At 33.4% G+C, this 21841-nt stretch overlaps 1 protein-coding gene and 1 long non-coding RNA gene across 4 annotated transcripts in view; one reads left to right on the top strand and one right to left on the bottom strand.

Annotated features, from left to right (window-relative positions):
• The window catches only part of PCDH17 (protocadherin 17), a 117239-nt gene that overhangs the window by 78450 nt on the left and 16948 nt on the right, over positions 1-21841 (bottom strand). The gene's annotated exons all lie outside the window — the stretch shown is intronic.
• LOC139186172 (uncharacterized) lies at positions 405-21740 on the top strand. Its single transcript, XR_011569664.1, has 3 exons — positions 405-495; positions 12794-12891; positions 21169-21740. It is a non-coding gene; the product is annotated as an uncharacterized lncRNA (long non-coding RNA).

Raw genomic sequence — 21841 nt, forward strand, 5'->3', positions numbered from 1 at the left:
CATAGCACCTATGACTGGACTCATCTCTGTAATTCATTCTTAGCTGCATCCTTACACTGGAAATTGTACTCAATACAAGGGAGAGGGGTGTTAGCTCTTGATTATTAGAACAAAGTGAAATAAAAATGAGAATTAAAATGTTACTTAAAACATGGAGAATTAAAGACACTGAGAAATGAGACTTGTTTTTGTGGTTGTTTTTACTGCTTCCAAACTGACATGGAGGTCTGCCAAATAGAACTGAATTCTCCTTGTACCATGGAACAGAGTCTTTTGGGAGAAAGAGAGTAGATCTTTCATAGATCTCCCTATACTGTACATTCATACACATTACTTCTTCTTGCAGCTGACTCAGCGACAAAGGTTCTCCTGTTTTCTGCCTCACTTCATATCACACCATTGTGCTCTGAAGCAGCTATGAGTTCCTACAAGATCATCAAGCGTGCAAGTATCCGTGACACAGAAGCACATAATTCATGAAGCAGAGGACCCAAGGTAAGGCTTAATGTAGAGCAATATGTGTTTTCCTTATAAATAAGGCTAATTTAAACTAATAAGACTCTTTTCTTGTCCCATGTTAATAATTTATTTGGCTTTTTAAACTATTAATGGAAAAAAATGTTGAGAGTAATAGCTTAAAGTATTCTCTAAGGTTCACTGTCTGCTAGAAGTTGGGGGACAGGAAAAACTTCCACAAATTTCTTAATCTGTTTCTTATTGTGGTTCTAATGACCTTTGTCAAGATAAATGCAAAGACAACGGTAAACAAGGTAGATTAATTTCTCACTCCTAATCTATTTTAACTAGTAGTTGGTAGCAGATATATTTTATTAATATGTTTTACAAATTTCCAGATTCTGTGAAGCACCTTAATTGCTTCCATAACTACCTATCCATCTTTAAAAGAGAAATATCTTCCATTAAAGTAGTAATGGAAACCAACACCAAGAGCAAAACTGTTTGCAAAAGAATTTTGCAATTTTAAAAACGAAAATTTCTTAGAAACTCCACATATAAACTTAAAATCATCTAGTTCATTTTTTTTTAATTGGCTGAAAACATGAATCAACCCATTATTGCTGTCAGCTAAAAGCTAAGCCTGAGTATTTAGATCAGAAACAGAATCCAGGGTATTAGGGAGAGTGTGTGCCCAGTTCTGTCTGACTCTGTGTGACCTTATGGACCATAGCCAGTCAGGCTGTTTTGTCCATGGGATTCCAGGCAAGAATATTGGAGTGGGTTGCCATTTCCTTCTTCAGGGGATCTTCCTGATCCAGCGATCAAACCCACATCTCCTGGGTTTCCTGTGTCTCCTATATTATAGGCAGATTCTTTACCACTCAGCCACCGGGGAAGCCCATTACGGAAAGAGTAAAATGTAAAGTGGAAAGTGGAAAACCCTGATATTTGCTATATCAGGGCTATTACAGCTAATCTTGTAATGTTAATGGCTATGGTTATGTGGAAATTCATACAATATGGATCCCTATTCAGTTAGACACAGGGAGATAGACTAGGAAAACTTTTCCTCCCCTGATGTAATAGAGACAGTAACTAAAAACGTTTGCATAATATCAACGTTCTAAGCAATTCTAATAAGAGACTTAAACTAAGAAATAAAATACATTTTCTAAGTAAGTGAAGGGTTATTTTAAATTATGTGCTAGTGTGTGTGCAAACGTGTCTTTGTATGTTTCTATGTATGTCTCAGAGTGTTTGTGACCACTGGGCAATGGTAATGCTACCAAATATTGTTTTGATGAAAATAAAAACAAACAACAGACAGTCAGAAAAGAAAGAATTTTGGAAAGGAAAGAAAGAGAAAAAAATAAAGGCAGGGAGAAAGGCAAGAGGAAAATAGAGAGAGGAGGAAGAGTAAAATAGAAAGATACATACAGGAGAAGAAATGAGAGTAGTTTAAAAAAAAGCAAAAAAATGTTGGCTTATTATTATGGAATTTCACAAAGTACAATTTTAGAAGTCTGAAACTTAATAGTAGCAGAGTATCAGAAGTTGACTAATAATGTCTGTCTGCATTTTTCCATTAAAATAGGTAGGAATGTGAGAGATAGTGTGTGTTTATAATTACTATAATGAAATAGCCATTTAGCCTTTAACAAACTTATGACTAATGCACTATAAAAACCACACTGATTTTAATGTAAAAAATAACATTTTCATTATCCAGTTTCCAAGGGTATCTGAAAACTCATTAAAAATAATCCGAATATAAAATAACAGTATTTACAGAGTAAAACAAAAAACAGACAAAAAGCCATATATATCAAGTGCTAAATGTAGAAATAGAAGGGCTTTTAGCTATTTTCCAACAGTGTATTCTAAAAATTGAGTTCCACATTGTACATTTAAAATTCTTAAATTTTAAGTCTAGAAAGAAAGTAAAATTTGAAGTCAAAGACATAGACTTTTAGGTCTCAGCAGAGTAATTAAATTATGAATATATTTAACTCTTGAAAACTTCATTCTTTTCCATAAAAGTGAATCACTAGAATGTATTCCCTTCAAATGCAACTTGAACACAGCAAGTTTTACCATTTATTTTTAAAGCTTATAATTTGTTTATTGTTAAAAAATGGATCCATAGAATTGATGAGTAGTAACAGAAAAGTTCTAAAGTAAACATTTTGAATTAAACTGTAGGATATGATGATCATTTTAAACTATTTCACTCAGAAATAAAATGGCAAATATTTGGTACTTTTTTTTCAATGATCATTTGCTCAGAATGATTACTTAAAACAAATCTAAACTAATTTATGAAACTGCTTGACCATCCTAATTTCATTTTTTTGGTTTGTTGTATTGATTTTTGATGAAGATAAAAGTTTAGATATTCTTTACATTCTTTTTTATACAAAACATAAACAAATAAAAAATCAAGTAAACAAACAAAGTAGATAAAGTCTATATGATACAAATGGTTTCTTTGATATTTTCCTTTATGCATTCTCTTCTAGTGCTCAGCAAATTGTAGTAAATTATAAATGATACTTGAAATCATAATTTTTATTAGCAGTAGGTGGTAATTAACTATTCCTAAGATATACTATTTTCTACTACTTGCTCATCTAGAACTCTAAAAATAAATCTATAAAATATCAATTTTAAAAATTAGTATCTCTGAATAAAGAAAAGAAAGCACCTACTAAAGCTGAACCATGTTGCCTGAAACTGGGAAAACTTTTTATTTGTGGAAGTAGATTAATTTGATATGACCACTTAGATGTACATAAAAAAGTTGAGCTGAAAATAGCAAAAGGAGTCAAAATAGATTTTTTTAACTATTAGAAGCATACAAATGGAAATTTTAAAAATATGTCCAACATTTGACACAACTTAACATCTATTAATGATAAAAATTCTCAGCAAACAGGAATAGAAACAAACTTCTTCAGTTGTATAAACAGCATCTATCAAAAAAGAGTATAACTAACACGACTGTGAGAAACCTAGACAGCATATTAAAGAGCAAAAACATCACTTTGCTGACAAAGGTCCGTCTAGTTAAAGCTATGGTTTTTCCAGTAGTCATGTATGGATGTGAGAGTTGGACCACAAAGGTTGAGCACTGAAGAATTGATGCTTTTGAATTGAGGTGCTACAGAACACTCCTGAGAGTCCCTTGGACTGCAAGGAAATCAAACCAGTCAATCCTAAAAGAAATCAACCCTGAATATTTATTGAAGGACTGATGCTGAAGCTGAAGCTCCAATACTTTGGCCACCTGATATGAAGAACTGACTCATTGGGAAAGACCCTGATGACAGGAAAGATTGCAGACAACAGGAGAAGGGGGCAGCAGAAGATGAGATGGTTAGATACCACCACAGACACAATAGACATGAATTTTAGATAGTGGAGGATAGGGAAGCCTGGCATGCTGCACCTCACAGGGCTGCGATGAATTGAACATGACTTAGCAACTTGAACATACAAACATCACACTTGAAAGACTGAAATCATTCACCACTTCTATTCACCACTGCATGAAAGCCATGCTGCTGCTGCTGCTGCTAAGTCGCTTCAGTCGTGTCCGACTCTGTGCGACCCCATAGATGGCAGCCCACCAGGCTCCCCTGTCCCTGGGATTCTCCAGGCAAGAACACTGGAGTGGGTTGCCATTTCCTTCTCCAATGCACGAAAGCCATAGTATGGTCAATAAAGCAAGAAAGAAGGACACACAAATTGGAAAAGGAAGAAAAATTTTTCTTACAGTGTTGTTGTATACTCAGGTAATAGTATTGCTCAAGCAGAAAATAAGAATCAAGACAGATGAAAATAAACAAAACTTCTCAAAACCAACAAATAAATTAAGCAATGTTGCCATATTCAAGGTCACCACACAAAAATTAATCATATTTCTATATTATAGCAATGAACTATTTGGAAACTTAAATATCTGAAGCAATAGATTTATAATATTTTCCTGAGAATCAAATACTTAAACAGATAATTTACAAAAATAAAAACAAGTACAGAATCTGTACATTGCACATTACAAAAAGTGATGGAATAAGTCAAAGAAGGCCTAAATAAATGGAAAGATATCATGTTTATGGATTAAAAATTCAACATAGTCAAAATATCAATGTTCCTCAAATAATCTATACATGTAATATAATTCCATTCATATTCTTTGCATGACTTTCTGTAGCTACAGACAAGAGGATTCTAGAATTTAAAACAAAAAGAACTATAATATTCAAAATATTTTTGAAAAAAAAAAGATTAAATTTGAAGGAATCACATTACCCTATTTTAAGAGATACTATGAAGCTACACTAATGAAGACAGTGTAGTATTGTCAATGGAAAAGACACATAGATCAATGTGACAGAGGAGACTATTCAGAAGTAACCAACAGAGATATTCAACTGATTTTCTACCAGGTTGCAAAAGGCAATTCAATAGAAATAAAAAACTTATTAAAACAAAACAAAAAAACTTTAAAAACTTTAAAAACTTGAAATTGATCACAGATCTAAATGAAAATATAAAACTTAAGAAGAAAACACTGCAGAAAATCTATGTGACCTGGTGTTAGGTAGAATTCTTTGACATAATAACAAAAATATGATCCATAGGGGAAAGAAAAGACCAAAATTAACCCAATAACTTGATATTTACCTTAAATAAATGAAAACTATGATCACACAGATATCTGTACAATTTTCAAGAGCTCTCTTTGCCAAAACTGGAATCAGCTCAGATCACTTTCAACAGGTGGACAGATTGTGGTATATATATAGAATGAAAACTATAAACAACAACAAAAATGAACAACTGATCCAACAACTTGGATGAACTGCAAAAGCATCATGTTGAGTGAAGGAAACCCATCTCAAAAGAATTGTACATTGTATGATTCTATTTATAAGACTTTGGAAAAAGCAAAAACTGTTATGACAAAGAATAAATCCGTGGATGCCAGGGTTAAGATTGACAATAGAGACAGAACATAAGGAAACTTTTTAGGGTGATAGAACTCCTTAGTATGCTGACTGTGGTGTTAGATTCATGAAGTTATACCTGAAAACACACACACACATTCAAAAAAGGTTCATTTTACTGGATGCTAATAACAGGTAATTCTAAATATAACTGTATATGGTAATCATCTGCATCTCATACACACTGAAGATACTTCTGTCTCACAGAGAATTATAAAACTAAAATTGTTTTCATTAAATAGTCTCAATAAAGAGTATTTCTGAACTTTGCCTTTAAAATGTATACAGTTAACTTTCAAAACCCTATGTAGAGATCCCATGTTTATTTGGACAGGCTACAAAGAGATTTGAGATCTAAAACTCTATATACCCACACTAACAAACCCAAGCAACACTCTATAAGACAGTCATCTTAAATATGAATTATTTAGCTTAATTTTCATTTTTTTCAAAGATCATTTTATTGTGTGTAGTTCTTGTTTACCCAGCCACAAAATACATACTTTAAGTAAATAAAGATTTCAGACTGCATTTATGGCAAAGAAGCTTTTCCTTTCAATGCATGAAAAAATGTAGCTATATCACGAAGAAATATGAACCAGCCTTAGAAATGGTTAGTCTTTTAATTTAGAAAATATCTCATGAAAGTCACTCTATATTTGTAAATAAGTGAATCTTTGTAAAGCCTAAAGACACTGAATATGAAATTATTAGCATCTAAGATGCCCCAAAGTGTATGAAAAATTATCAAAATAATTTTACAACTTTGACAGTATCAAAGGATAAGACGATCTAAAATGTGTGGTTTAAATTTTATATGAGATAATATGTGAAAATTTCTTAGTTGTATAGTAGCTTTCCTGTTATAACTTTTTAACTTTTTATTTTTTGACTGTACTTCACAGCTTATAGGATCTTAGTTACCCAACCAGGAACTGAACCCAGGCTCCCTGCAGTGGAAGTGCAGAATCCTAACCACTGGACCAGTAGGGAATTCCCACTTTTAAATTTTTTTAATCCTATAAGCAGCACTGTAATAATCTCGAAATGATGATAACTGGATGAAAGTCCGGTAAACTGTAAAACACCACCGAATTTCTAGAAAATGAGAAAACGGTGGAATGAGAAAAATAAAATCCTCATCATTTTGAGTCTCATTTCAAAAGAATTTTAAGAAAAAATCAGAATACTAGTCTCCAATTTTATCCCTACAAAAGGAAGAGAGAAAAACATTGTGAGCATTAGGAAAGCAGACTCTTATCTAGAGTTATTTTCACCATCATAGATACTATTTAAGTAAATGACGCTAGAACTCAATCTATGATTAGTGCAATAACTATATGATAAATATATACACAATACCTTGCTGCTAATTTACTAGCAGTATCTTACATTTCCCGTTATAGAGTCATGAGGCAGTCAGGAAACTTCCTATGGAGAGATCAATTTTGACAAACCGAACAGCTCTGGCATTTCCAGAATCATTGTTGTGGAAACACAGAAGACAGTGGTTTAAAAACTGCTGGCATTTTTTTGATATTATTTTGTGTTTCTATGTCTGTTTCTTACGAAAGAGGAGGCCTTTGGGACAGAGGTTCAGTAGGTAAACTCATTCCACAAGCATTTGTTTAGCTCAAATTATGCACAATATAAAAATCTAGCATTCAATGTATGTAAAACAATGTAAAACAATGTAAAATTTGCAATATCTGAGATTCAATCAAGAATTACAAGGCATGCAATAAACCAGAAAAATATAAACCATATCTAGGAGAAAGATCAATCAATAAAAAGAGACCCTGGCATGAAAAAGATGACAGAATTAACCAACAAGGACCTTAAAGTCTCTTAGAATATTGGAAGAATGACCAGGAATGTAAAAGCATGACCCTGAGAGTAAGTACGTCAAGTTTTGAGCCCTAAGAACCTCTCTTGCAGTATCCTCGTCTTGGGCCTAAAGACAAGAAATAGAGTGAAAATGAAAGTTCTAAAATTGAAAAATTAAAACTAAAATTCAAAACTATAATATTTGAAAATAAAGATACAATAAATAATACTGACAACAGATTAGACAATGAGGGACAAAAGATGTAGCATTTTGCACCAAGTTCTAGAAGCATCTACCTCACCAACTATATTTATACACATATACATATATGTGTGTATATAATATAAATGTTTTATGTTTATCTGAATAAACTTTATATATCTGTGCCAGCAGCCTGTTTATAATTTTGTAACATATGAGAGCAGACAGATATGTCAAATACAAAAAGGTTCTTTCAAAGGCTGCAATATAAATACAAAGAAAGCTTTCATTCTAGTGTTATTGATCTAGAATTGGAATTATTGAAGAAAAACTAAAGTGTGTACTTGACTCTTTGAAGTCATCATTAAGAGAAAACTTCTCACAAATGAATGTTCAATTGGATGTGTAGTTATAGTTTCAGTTATACTTAGATGATCAGTGTTTTCCTAATTCAGAGGAACAGGGGAGTGAAATTTTAAAAGTACCTTTGAATTAAGGACAGAAGATTGATAGTATGTATTGATGCCACTGGGTTGCAAACAAAATGAAACAAGTTGAACTTTTCCCTTAATTCAAAGGCACTGCTTTTCACATTGATAACAAGCATTCTCTTTGCAGCAGTCTGAACACAAGGGAATGTTAAGAGGTGAATAATTCACTTTAAGCCTTTTCATACTGACATTGCTTCTGATAGCTCTGCCTTCAACAGAATATATGGTGTGGTTCTCTACACATTGCTGAAGTAGGCAACAACATTTTAAGCCACCACTTATAAAGTTATCTGACAGCACCTACGGCTTTGAAATTTCTAAAGTGCATGAGGTATGGCAATAACTGTATTTATCAATGATTTCCAAAATAATACATTTTATACAAATACAGTGTGGTTCACACTTGTGTTACATTACTAAAAGCACAAGGGAAAAAAAAAGAGAAATTCTTACCACATTGAGCAAAGACTAACATTACTTTAAATTAAAAAATGGGGGGACAAGCTATATCCTGTGAGAACTCTAAGTCCACTATTCAACTCGGATGACTTAGATGAATTTTTGAAGCGATGTGGCTATATCTGAAAAACTCTTGAAAATGTTAACCCTTTTATAAACGGTACTGATAACTTTAATAATAGCTGGTATGCCAGAATTTAATTATGCAATTTGTGATCTTAAAGTCATCTTTGACAAGAAAGAAGAAAATTGAAATACTCAAAAGGTAAAATGAGAGCTATTTGTTACCTGGAAAAGCACACAAAATAGAGAAAAATGCACATTTTCTTTATATATTTGCTGAAAGTTGGAGCCCAGAGGCCACCAGGATCCACGAAATGCTAACTGTGCTATTCCACTGGCAAGCGCACCACATTAGGCCAGGAGTCGATGTCTTAGGAAAGGCATCCAAACCAGTTTACTGAAAGATTGCTAACTTCAACATCCCTAATTAATCTATTCTCTTCCGGATGCTAAGCATCTCCATCTCAGCCCTATGTAATATGCAGTTCCCTTTTTCTTCCAAGTAGCAGAGGAAGTTTGATGTTCTTTTGTTTACTTTTTAACTCTTTATCAGACATTTAGTCTTAAGAAACTCTCCTCTGCTTTCCTTCTATTGTACTCTTTTTCTATCTCTATGAAGAATATAGAAGAATCTTTCCCCCGGAGGGAATACCTGAAACTAAATTCTCTGCAATTGGGCCTCCAAAAAACTAACGACACAAATATACATCACCAACAGAAATTCATTATAAGCCTGAACTTCTAGAATGCTCCACATAAGAGAAATAACAAAAAGGGAGGGAGAAAAATTAGTGACACATTATTTGACTTCTTATCACTATGAATGCTGTCTTTCTACAAAATACATTTCTTTAAAATCTAATTTTATTAATTTTGAGAAACTTGCTCATAACCAAATAGAAATTTTAAAAAATTAAATTATTTGATTCAAACCAGCTTTTAGTCCAGTTAACTTAGCTAATATGGAAATGCTTTGAAACTCTACCTCACTGCATCTAAATGCATGTAAATGGTATCACAGCACCGTTATCACTATTCTATACTTGGAGATTTGCAGTATGCTGCCCTACATTAGGATCTACAAAACAGTATTATTGATATTTACTATTCATTCTCTTCAGTTGCCCTAGGAGACACAATACAGTCACTGTACACATTTTTTTTTTTTAAACAGAGAAACTACAGCTGACTTTCATAGGGTCACTTGTCATGTCCCTAATTCATTGTACAACAGTAACACTTGCCAAAGACTGCCAGGAACCGTCAGTTGATGCACTGCCTCTCTGAGAAATAGAGAAAAATAATTCTTCATCCTCCAATACTTTCAGAAATAACTTAATGAGACATTAATGTGAATTGCCTTGAAATGATCTTAAAAATTATTGTTACATACTAAACAAAATAATATTACTATTACCCCTGATAACAAGATGGCTCTTTGGGCATTTGTACCTTTCTTTTTATACTTTCATATTAAATTATTTTAATATGCTTAATATTATATTTAATTCTAATGACTAGATTCTTCCAGTCACTCAGTCATATCTGACTCTTTGTGACCCCATGGACTGTGTAGCCTGACAGGCTCCTCTGTCTATGGAATTCTCCAGACAAGAATACTGGAGTGGGTTGCCATTCCCTTCTCCAGGGGATATTTCCGATCCAGGGATCAAGCCCAGGTATCCTGCATTGCAGGCAGATTCTTTACCATCTGAGCCACCAGGGAAGCCCTAAAAAGGTAATAATGGCATCTATTATCAAATATATAATGCATACAGTAAGCTTAACTGTATAATTACCATCATTATAGTCATATATTATCAATTGTCAAAATAGGCACTTCTGAACACTTACCTTTTAAAGTGCAAATTTAAGGTATTACATTTAGTCAATCACTAGGTGAAATTTCTAAAAAGCAAATAACTAACCTAAAAAGTAAACCAATCTGTATGGCTGTTATCTGTTTCATTAGTTTATTGTTTCACAATACACTAAAATTTAAAACTTTATGCATCCAATGATTTGGTAAGCACAATTCACCAGTCTTGCACCTCAAAATATTGACAGTCAATTATTTTTAAAATGATGATTATATTCACAAATGCAAGAAAAATTTATCAACAAGATCAGTTTCTGATATGATTTTGCATCAGCCTTTCAAGTCATCGGCTGTATAGGTACATTCCAATTCTTAAGAAAAGAAAAAAGTAGGAGGAATTCAAGATGAAATTAAATGGTGTAGCACCTTTCTCACATTTCCTTCCTCTAACACTCGATAGGCATAGAGAATTTTTAACTCTTTATTAAGTAATGATTCAGCCAACCAGCTGAACAGACAATGTATTTTACAGTAATTAGTATATACTTTTGAGGAATTCTGAGTCCTCAACATTTTGCAAGGATTTAAAGATAACTTACTAATTCCTTCCAAAGAACAAAAATTATATAAAAATGTAAATTAAAAAATACCCATTGGATTTGAATTTCTGGTTTAAAAACAAAACAGTAATTTGAAAGCACAATTATGGAAATTAGAAGATAACATACAGGAATCTGGAAGACTTGTGCTCAGAAATGAACATTACAAAGAAAAAGGCATTCCTATATTTGAGGAAAAATTAATTATTAATCAAATTTATGAGTATTAGATTACTAGAATATTTTTCATTTCCCTCTGAAGTATAAGAATAAGTATCACATTTAAAATGCATGAGTCAAAGGAAATAGTCTATTTTAGGTTAGTGTTCTTACCTGAAATTAAAATAAAGTTAAGTGTCTTTACTAATGTTAACATATTTTTAATTAAATATTAGCACAAAATGAAATGAAATATCTCTACTCTTTATCAGGTTGTCACTTAATTCCTAATTCAAGCACCCCCCTCATTCTTTTTTTGCTTGAAGACTTTAATTCTTAGAATTTTTCTTCTCTAGTACCCTTTCCTAGAGAATCACTTCATGAGACAATAAGAATATATTCTTCCAATATATCAAATATCTAGTTTTGAAGTAACAGTCATTTTTATTTTGTTAGAAACCAGTTAAAGTCTGGGCTTCCCTGGTAGCTCAGTAGTAAAGAACCTGCCTGTCAAAGGAGTAAACTCAGGTTCTATCACTGGGTTAGGAAGATCCCCTGGAGAAGGAAATGGCAACTGAATCCAGTATTCTTGCCTGGGAATTCCATGGACAGAAGAGTCTAGTAGGCTACAGTCCATGGTGTGGCAAAGGAGTTAGACATGACTTGGTGACTACAATAACAACAATTTAAAGTCTAAATAGTGCAGTTTTTTAACAGACACTCAAATAGAAAAAAATAAGAAATATTATTAACAGGAATGACTTACAAAATTGGTTGGTGAACTCTGAGTGGTTATGGGACTCATTCTCTGTTTTTGAAAATAAAGTTTATTGAAACTCAACCATGCTCTTTCACTTATATGTTGTCTTTGGCTGCTTCCACCCTTCAATGGCAAAGTTGAGTAGTTGTGACAGAGACCATACTGCCCCTGAACTTTAGAGTAGATACTATCTGTCCCTTCATAAAAAAAAGTTACAGGCTCCTGACTTAGAAAGACTAAGTCTCAGTTCTTAACATATAATTAACATTTTTTACTCTACTCACTTCTGTATATAAAATATCAATAGTAATGAGGCATTTTCACATATGTGATTAGTTGCTTAGTCATGTCTGACTCTTTGCAACCCTTTGGACTGTGGTCCACCTGGCTCTTCTGTCCAGGGGATTTTTCAGGCATGAATACTGGAGTAGGTAGCCATCCCCTTCTCCAGGGGATTCCTGACCCATGGATCAAATTGTGTCTCCTTTGTCTCCTACATTGCACGTGGATTCTTTATCTGCTGAGCCATCAGGTCATGATTTAGAAAAAACCTCGTCATTTTCATCCTCTGTGAGACATAGACTTTCTCACAGAGTATGCATTTAGAAGGTATCTGATTGAAAAATGAATCATATTTTTAAGTGGATTTAGGCCTTAGGTAATTTATAGCATGTTTGTATTCAATTCCAAACAATTTAAAACTGCAGAAACAGTACCATCATGGGAACACTTGAAAGCAAAATTCACTTAGACACATGAAGTTTCCTGAACTGTATTGTAAGTTCTTCTAGAGTGTTCTTAAGGATAACAGTAACCCATTCCTTCCCAAAGAAAAGAATTCTTCAGTTTGCTGAACTTTGTCTCCTGTGCTTCTTTCTTTACATTTTAGAGGTTGATGTCATCACAGTATTTCAACTCTTTCAAGTCTATTATTTCCTTTCAGCCTGACTGACTGGTGCTATTATAATTATTTCTGTTTTATGGATGGAGAAACTGATGCCTGTGGACTTCATGAAAGACTAGCCAGAGGTCCCAAAATGAGTAAGTAGTATGAAGAAGTTCTTTTGATTCAAAATGTTGCACTCTTTCAAATAAAAAACCTGCAAGTGCTATATGATTCATCTTGCTTTTGTGTGTATTATCCTTTCTTTCTATTCTATTCTACTTATCATTGTCTGATGCATCTCACAGATTATTTTTATTCTAAGCATGCTTGTTAACCAACACTCTACAGACTTCTAATACCAGGTCACACCCACTTGAATGGCTTTATTCCTATAATTAGTCAGCCCTGAAATCAAACACAAATAAAAATAATGACGTCTACTAGACAATTTTTGATGAGAATAAAAGAATCAAAGCCAGTTCTATGATTAAATATGAGATCCCAGGGCTGCTTCTAGAGTCTCCAAAATTTGAAAGTATTTTCAGTATTTAGGAACAAGTAGAGAGCCTCTTGACACTACTGCTGGTTGCCCATTGAGAGACCCTGTGACAACATGCTGTACATGGGCTCCAGTGGAGTGTTTGACGTTTACTATGTAGAAAGTGAAAGAAAGTGAAAGTGAAGTCGCTCAGTCATGTCTGACTCTTTGCGAACCCATGGACTGTAGCCTACCAGGCTCCTCCCTCCATGGGATTCTCCAGGCAAGAGTACTGGAGTGGGGTGCCATTTCCTTCTCCAGGGGATCTTCCCGACCCAGGGATTGAACCCGGGTCTCCCACATTCCAAGCAGATGCTTTAACCTATGTGGAAGCCTTAAATAATTATCTTTTAAATTGACCTGCAGTTTAGGAAGTAAGTTGTACTACTTCATAGCAGCAATTTTCATGCTATAAGATGTTCTCATACTCTACAGATACCTCAATAGAAATGCATGTCAAATATGATATCCCAACTGGTGTAGGAGTAAACACCCTAAACTCTGAGTCAGATGACATTAGTTCTCTATTCCTGGCAAGCTGTGGTAACATTTCTGTGCTTTGATTTTCTCACATGAAAAGAAGTGCAAATGAAATCAGATGCTGTCATATGTCTCTAACTTTCTAATGTTCATTGCCTACAATTCTTTCATGGAAACTTCTCTTCAGTTTCTACCCCGTGTGAGCTTTATTTCTCACAAGGTCTCCCTGAATAAAAAGCACAATTCTAAGGAAGACTTAATAACATCTCTCCCCTTCAGAGTTTACTTTGGTGGTTTAAGAAGTTTTAGACATCTAGAAACAAATTTTCACAAGACAAATTCTATCAAAAATCAATCACATTTTAAAATGTCTAACATTAAAATAAAAGTGATCACTCTTAGTTTAAGAGGTCAAAATAGAAATTTACAGTAAAACAAATTTGCATTCCAGTAAAATTACATTTTTATAATCATAAATTTGGAGAAGGAAATGGCAACCCACTCCAGTATTCTTGCCTGGAGAATCCCATGGAAGGAGGAGCCTGGGGGGCTACAGTCCACAGGGTCGCAAAGAGTCAGACACGACTGAGCGACTTCACTCAATCATAAATAATCTAGGATTGAGGCCTATTGAAATTTTGTTTTTTCAGGAAATATGTCTACATATTAGAAGCCCAAAGTTTAACTTCTCCAGAACGTTTTCTGTCTTTTGCTGTTAACAAAAATACTAATATGGTTAATATTTATTTGGAATTTAGTATCATTAATATTATTTTTCAGCACAATCATATTTCATTCTTAACACTTATGACAGCATTATGAGTAACAAATATTATTATTACACCTGGTAAGAAAACAGGGAAAAAGAAGTTATGCAACTTGCTCTGGACTGAAAAGCAAGTTTTATTTGCTTTTAAAAGCCAAGGCCTTGAAAATAGAATCTCACTGTAAGGAATCTGCCAATCATGTGGATATGGGGAGAGTGGAATGAACTGAGAGAATAGCACTGACGCATATACAACACCATGTGTAAAATCGATATCTAGTGGGAAGCGACTATATAGCCCAAGGAGCTCAGCTCTGCAGTGACCTCCATGAGTGAGCTGGGGGGATAGGGGTGACCTAGAGTGAGACAAAAGAGTGACATGGGGAGGCCCAAGAGAGGGAGACATATGTATACATATAGCTGACTCACTTTGCTGTACAGCAGGAACTAACACAACATTGTAAAGCAATTATATGTCAATAAATAAATAAATAAAAACTAATTTAGATAAAAAAAAGAGTCTGTCAATGAGAGTAAGATTAAATGAATTGTAACATGTTCATAATTGGCCAAGAATTCCATCATTTATATGAAAATACATTATGGACATAGAAAGATATCTATGCTATATTATATAAATTTGAGTAAAAGCAGCTTTAATATATTGTTTTGAATATATCAGATTTTAAAATTGAAATACAGCTGCCTACAATATTATACAGTAAAAATCTAGTTGTGTGTGTGTGTGTGTGCGCATATGTGTGTGTGTGTATGTATGTCATGTATTGCCCATCCTAGCAGAGACTGGTACAACAACTCAAAATTAAACATATTAATATTTCTTTGAATTTTTGAATATCAGGGTTTTGTAATAGTCATTGGTCCCAAGAGTAAACTGTCTTCTTATGGAGACTAGTGACTTGCTAAAAATCAAACAGGAAGGGAGTAACTTTTCCTGTGGTCAAACGTAGTCCCTGGAGGATGACTACAAATTCCCAGTTTGATGATCAGTTCAGTTCAGTTCAGTCGCTCAGTCTTGTCCAACTCTTTGTGACCCTATGGACCGCAGCACACCAGGCCTCCCTGTCCATCACCAACTCCTGGAGTTTACTCAAACTCATGTCCATTGAGTAATGCCATCCAACCATCTCATCCTCTGTTGTCCCCTTCTCCTCCTGCCTTCAATCTTTCCTAGCATCAGGGTCTTTTCAAATGAATCAGTTCTGCACATCAGGTGGCCAAAGTATTGGAGTTTCAGCTTCAACATCAGTCCTTCTAATGAATATTCAGGACTCATTTCATTTAGGATGGACTGGTTGGATCTCCTTGCAGTCCACGGGACTCTCAAGAGTCTTCTCCAACACCACAGTTCAAAAGCATCAATTCTAGAGCAGTTGAAATCTAAAAGGCACTTGACCAGCAGTGCCTGGGTCTTGACCACACAGATATAGAGGCACAGTCTGAACAGAGAAACTTATTTTTTAATATGTCACACACAAAAAATAATGGTCCAAAGATTTTATTATTCAACATGTATTTACATATCCATTGTCCTTGAAGAATTCTTCTTTATAGGTTACCTAATTCTATATGGGATTTTTGGTCAGTATTTGCACAGTTATTTTATTAAAATGTGTAATTATTCTTGAAACTTTATTTAAAGTCATTATCTGAATATTTTCTGCGCATGCCAGGTCTTCTGGACAAATATTCTCTAGTTTATCTGCAAATACTTAGCTTTTCAAAAAAAATCTGTTTTCAGACCTATGCCAATTAATATGGAAATTAGCTTTTAATATCTTTGACCATGAAGGATAGCTAGGTGCCTCTCCTTGTAAAAATAGATATTTTCCTTTTTTCCAGGCAATTTTGATTATTTTTAGAGCTGTAAGAATTTTTTAAGAAAACTTTTAAAGGTCACTTTCCATTTACAATAAATGCACTATTTCCCATCTTGTGTAATACATCTTTGAACATCTCTTACACCCAGAAGATTGTACTCCCACCCCTATCTTGACCCTCTTCCCACTGGTAACTACTAATTTGCCCTCTGTATCTACAAATCTGCTTCTTTTTGTTGTTGTTGTTATTTTCACTAGTTTTCTATATTTGTAAGATTCCACATATAAGTGCTATCATACAAAGTTTATATTTCTCTGACTTATTTCATTTAGTATAATGCCTTCCAAGTTCACCCATGTTGCTGCAAATTGCAAAATTTCATTCATTTGTATGGCTAAGTAGTATTCCATTGTGTATATATATGATACATGTTACACATCTTTATTCATTCATATGTTGATAGACACTTAGGTTGCTTTCATATCTTAGCAATTTTAAATAATGCTGCTATGATCTAGGAACACTGGGGTGTATATATATCTTCAAATTAGTGGGTTTTTAAAAAATTTTTTTGCAGATGTATATCCAGGAGTGGAATTGCTAGGCCATATGGTAGTTCTAGTCTTAGTTTTTGTAAACCCTCCATACTGCCTTTCATAGTATGGAGTAAAATGTAAATGGCTGCACCAGTTTACATTCACATCCACAGCATATAGGGTTCCCTTTTCTCCATGTTCTTGCAAACGTGTTATTTGTGTTCTTTTTGATGGCAGCCATTCTGACAGCTGTGAAGTGAGGGGTTTTGATTTGCCTTTCCTTGATGATTAGCAATGTTAAGAATATTATGTCTCTTTAATTTTGGTCCATTAGGCACATTTTTTATAAATATAAGATGCAAAGTAGATAAATATCCCAAGAGAGATAAAAAGTAGAATTGTTCTAGTCACTGATAGTCTATTTCCTTTTTCCTACTTTATGAAATAGAGAATTGAGTGGTCACATATAGTTTGATAAAACAGGTTTTTCCTCTCTCTAAAGGAGCATGGGTTTATTATTCAAGCAGAGTCAGGTAAAAGCTGATAATAGCTATGCACTTAATATAAAAAAAAGACCAAGTATAAAACTCTTCCTAGTCTAATTTGATTTAAGAATCTTGATACTCTTTTTTCTTGAGAGGACAGAACGTCACAAATATGAAATGGTGCACCTAGTAGCATGGTTAATAAACAGCTCAAACTGAAAGCATAACAATAAGTTCTCCATCTATTATTGCAGAACCAATAAATAAGCAAAATGAAAATCATGACACATTATTATATTACTCTGTATTGCCTCTATTCATTAAAAAAAGAATAAGTGCATTTAAAATAATTTCACATGTCAAATGACATGCAAGGCCTTGCAACTGAGATGATGCTGAAGGGGATATTTGTAAAGGGCAGATGCATTGTCATATATGATATATATCAAGATTATGATAAACGTATGAGAAATCAGTTATAGTTGCTTCACACCAAAGTGGTAGTAGTGTAGTACCTAAAACACTTACATCATTCACCTGCACCATGTGTTTTCTAAAAGAAGTCAATTAAAAAAAAAAAAAAAAAACAATAAAAAGAGCTTTAGAGAAACCCTTCCCTGTCAGTGAACCCTTAAATGGATTCTTTTTTAGTTTCCATGTCGATTTAATATACTAGATTACATTAACAGCGCTCGCTTGTAAATAAGGGAGATCTGAATCCTATTAATGGAACTATGCTGCCAAAATAATCAGCTTCATACTTAACAAGTTTCCAAGTATTTGGAAAAGCTGCGAAATGGGATTATAAGGTTAAGCTTTGTACATCTGGCTCATCACTATATAAATATTTCAGAAATTTGATCTCAAAGGCTGAAGAAACATCTGTTTAATCGTGATTCTTTTCCAAGTTACATGAACTTCAGTGAACAGAGCTCTGACAAACACTGACAAGAAATCATGATCAATTTACATAATTATTTCTTCTGTTAGGCATGTAATTTTATTACATTTCACTCTTCTGAGTGAAGTGTAAGAAATATTTTAGGAGGGCTCTGTAGCATCATATTTATGTTGGCATAAGGGGCTTGAGGAGTGCCAATTTTTTTTTTTAATTAAGGATAATCACCTGTAATACTAAATACTGTTTTTTTCATATGTCATGGTAGGTAATTTTCGTGTAATTGGATGTTGTAACTATAAATTAATGTAATATAGATCCAGAGAATAATTAATGAGAAGTAGGAGTTTGTGAATAAAGCAACATAAAAAGTTTGCTGGTCTTTTCAGTTAATAGAAACCTTAATGAAGTTGAACATTAGTTGCTTTAACCAGATCCAGAATTAAATAACTATGCTGATGCTATTGTCAAATACACACCAGCCCATTAAGCCTGATTTTATTTTTTGAAATTCTGTTCAAAAAGGTAATTGAGTTAAAAATGTACTGAGTATGGTTCTGATCAAATTAACTTCAAATATCCAACTTGAAAACATAGACTTTGGAACTATGATCCAAAATGGCAGCTAAAGGTCAATGAATCAAATTTCCAATTATATTTCCTGGGAGCAGATGGGTGCAATAAAACCTAATGATTGAATTTTAAATGCTTTCATGCACCTTTTATCTATTTCCCAACATGTTGATTCTACCTTAATCCTCTAACAAGATAATAGGTTTATTACAATTAACCAACTGAAATGATATCTCCATTTTCCAATTATTTATATCATATTACCTGGGGATACTGAATTACAGCCCCTTTCCTTTTCCAACCCCTAGCACCTTTGCATCCTACACTTCCACCAAACAAAACCCAACCTATAATATCATTAAATAACAGATGTGTCCTTGGAGATTAAATTTCTCTAGTTAAATGATGACTATTTAAATAAAGCAGTTCACTGAAGCTTAACAGGAAATTTCAAATGAAAATAACTTTAAAGAATTTGTTGACCAAGTTTAACTATAAATTTCTTTTCCTTATGTTAGGAACTGATATGTTAGTATATTTCTCTGACTTGCATAGTCATAAATAAATAAAGAAGATTTATCAAGAGGTAAAAAGCTAAGCATTCTATTTTCAGGAGTGGCAGATGGAAAATCCTTTCTCTACTATATCTCAATAGAGCACACTCTTGCCTGAAGAACAAAATGAGGGAGTCATGTGGAGAGGTTCATTTTATCATTTTTATATAAAAAGAATATCAACACTTTACTTCTTAAAATATACACTCAAGTTTAGATTAAAGGAAATAAGAAGCTTTTTAGTTTTAACTAAATAAATGTATCTTGTCTATTAGGTGCATTTTAATAATGCCAAACATAGTACTTTGAATCCAACCCATCTGAAATTCAACGTACCCCTGTACAGCTCCACTATGTGAAATCAACTACATGATCTTAAGTCCAAATGTACATATGGTCAACTCTCCATATCCTCAAGTCACACATCCCCAGATTCAACCAATCTCAAACAAAAAGCATTTGGGGGAAAAAAATTCCAGTAAGTTCCAAAAAGCAAAACCTGAATTTGCTGTAAGTTGCAACTATTAACCTAGCATTTACATTATATTTACAACTATTTTCATAGCATTTACATTGCCTTTGGTATTGTGTGTAATCTAGAGATAATTTAAAGTACATGGAAGGATATGTATAGGCTACGTGTAATTACTACACCGTTTTATATATGGGACTTGAGCATCTTTAGATTTTGGAATTCAGGGTGTCCTAGAATATATCCCCCACAGATACTGATGGGCAACTGTACAGTTAAGTAGTAATTTGGTGAGAAATACCACCAAGGTCTCATTAATCTATATACATACATATACATATACATATATATATACATATACATATATATATATATATGTATATATATATATCTCAGAGAAGACAATGTCACCCCACTCCAGTACTCTTGCCTGGAAAGTCCCATGGATGGCAGAGCCTGGTACACTGCAGTCCATAGGGTCGCTAGGAGCCGGACACGACTGAACGACTTCACTTTCACTTTTCACTTTCATGCATTGGAGAAGGAAATGGCAACCCACTCCAGTGTTCTTGCCTGGAGAATCCAAGGGACGGGGGAGCCTAATGGGCTCCCGTCTATGGGGGTCACACAGAGTCGGACACGACTGAAGTGACTTAGCATAGCATATATATATACGCTATGCTATATATATATATAGCTTTATATATTCTTTTATATATATATACATATTTTATACATATACATGTATATACATATATATACATATTTTATATATATACACATATACATAGCATATATATATTCTTTTAAATATATATACATATTTTAAAATATTTAAGTTATACATAAATGTAGAAGCTATCTACGTAAAAATATGTTTTCTGAATGGATATCACAGAAAAGATACCAGAGGGCAAAGATAGGAAGAAAAAAATTAGAACAGATCAGTATAAAATATAAACAATAATTTCTTTCCATTTGCTTCACTCAAATTATGTGTTTTGATGATATTTTTCAGTTATTTAAACAACTTTTTGAGAAATTTATAAACAGATGACACATGGGTTTAGATTATTTGGTTTTATGTGAAAAGAAATTAAACTCATGAAAAATAGTATATTTGCAAACCATTTACATTCTACCAACATTATTTGGAAGTCACCTTTCCAGAAGATTTCTCAGCTGTATTCTTAAAAAAAAAAAAAAAAAGCATGTATGATAGTTCAAGAACAAGCACATTCTAGAAAGAAGTAAAATTCAGACAGATTATGAAATATTAATATTTCAGGTCCAGCTTGGATCCACTGTGTAGAGGAATGTCTGCCCTGGATACACGGGTCTTTGGTATCTAAATGTTCCATGAATCAAGATCCAGCTTGACCGCTCATCTGGACAGAACAGCACTGACTGTTGATGGGCCCTCTTCCTCCCAAATAGCAAATAATCCAGGGTGAATTTACAGATGGACTTGAACTATAATATTTATATAATTGTGAATATAAATATCCCCATTGAGAACTTATTATTCATAGGCTAATCGATGTAATATTTGACACTGTTAATTTACTCTTTATTAAAGTCTTTTGGTTTTTCATAAATAGGAGTTGACAATGAATTCTGAACTTCCTAAATGTTTATTTCTATGTTGCTTTCCATTATTTTTTTCCATCACTTTGAATCTCGACTCTTCTGTGAAATGAGGATAATTAAATTTGTAATATGGTGTGAAAGCTCATTCTGCTTGAAGCCTTTGTTCCACCAAGCCTCCTTATTGTTTGACCTGAATTTTCCATCAAAATTTAAAATTCAGATAAATAGTAATTAAGTCCTGTAGTAGTTTAAAAGCAATGTGTATATGCATGTGTGCATTTAGTCTGTCTGACTCTTTGCAGCCCTACAGACTGTAACCTGTCAGGCTCTTCTGTCCATGGATTTTCCAGGCAAAAATAGTGGAATGGGTT

The sequence above is a fragment of the Bos indicus genome, chromosome 12, assembly GCF_029378745.1.
Source record: "Bos indicus isolate NIAB-ARS_2022 breed Sahiwal x Tharparkar chromosome 12, NIAB-ARS_B.indTharparkar_mat_pri_1.0, whole genome shotgun sequence".
NCBI lineage: Eukaryota > Metazoa > Chordata > Mammalia > Artiodactyla > Bovidae > Bos > Bos indicus.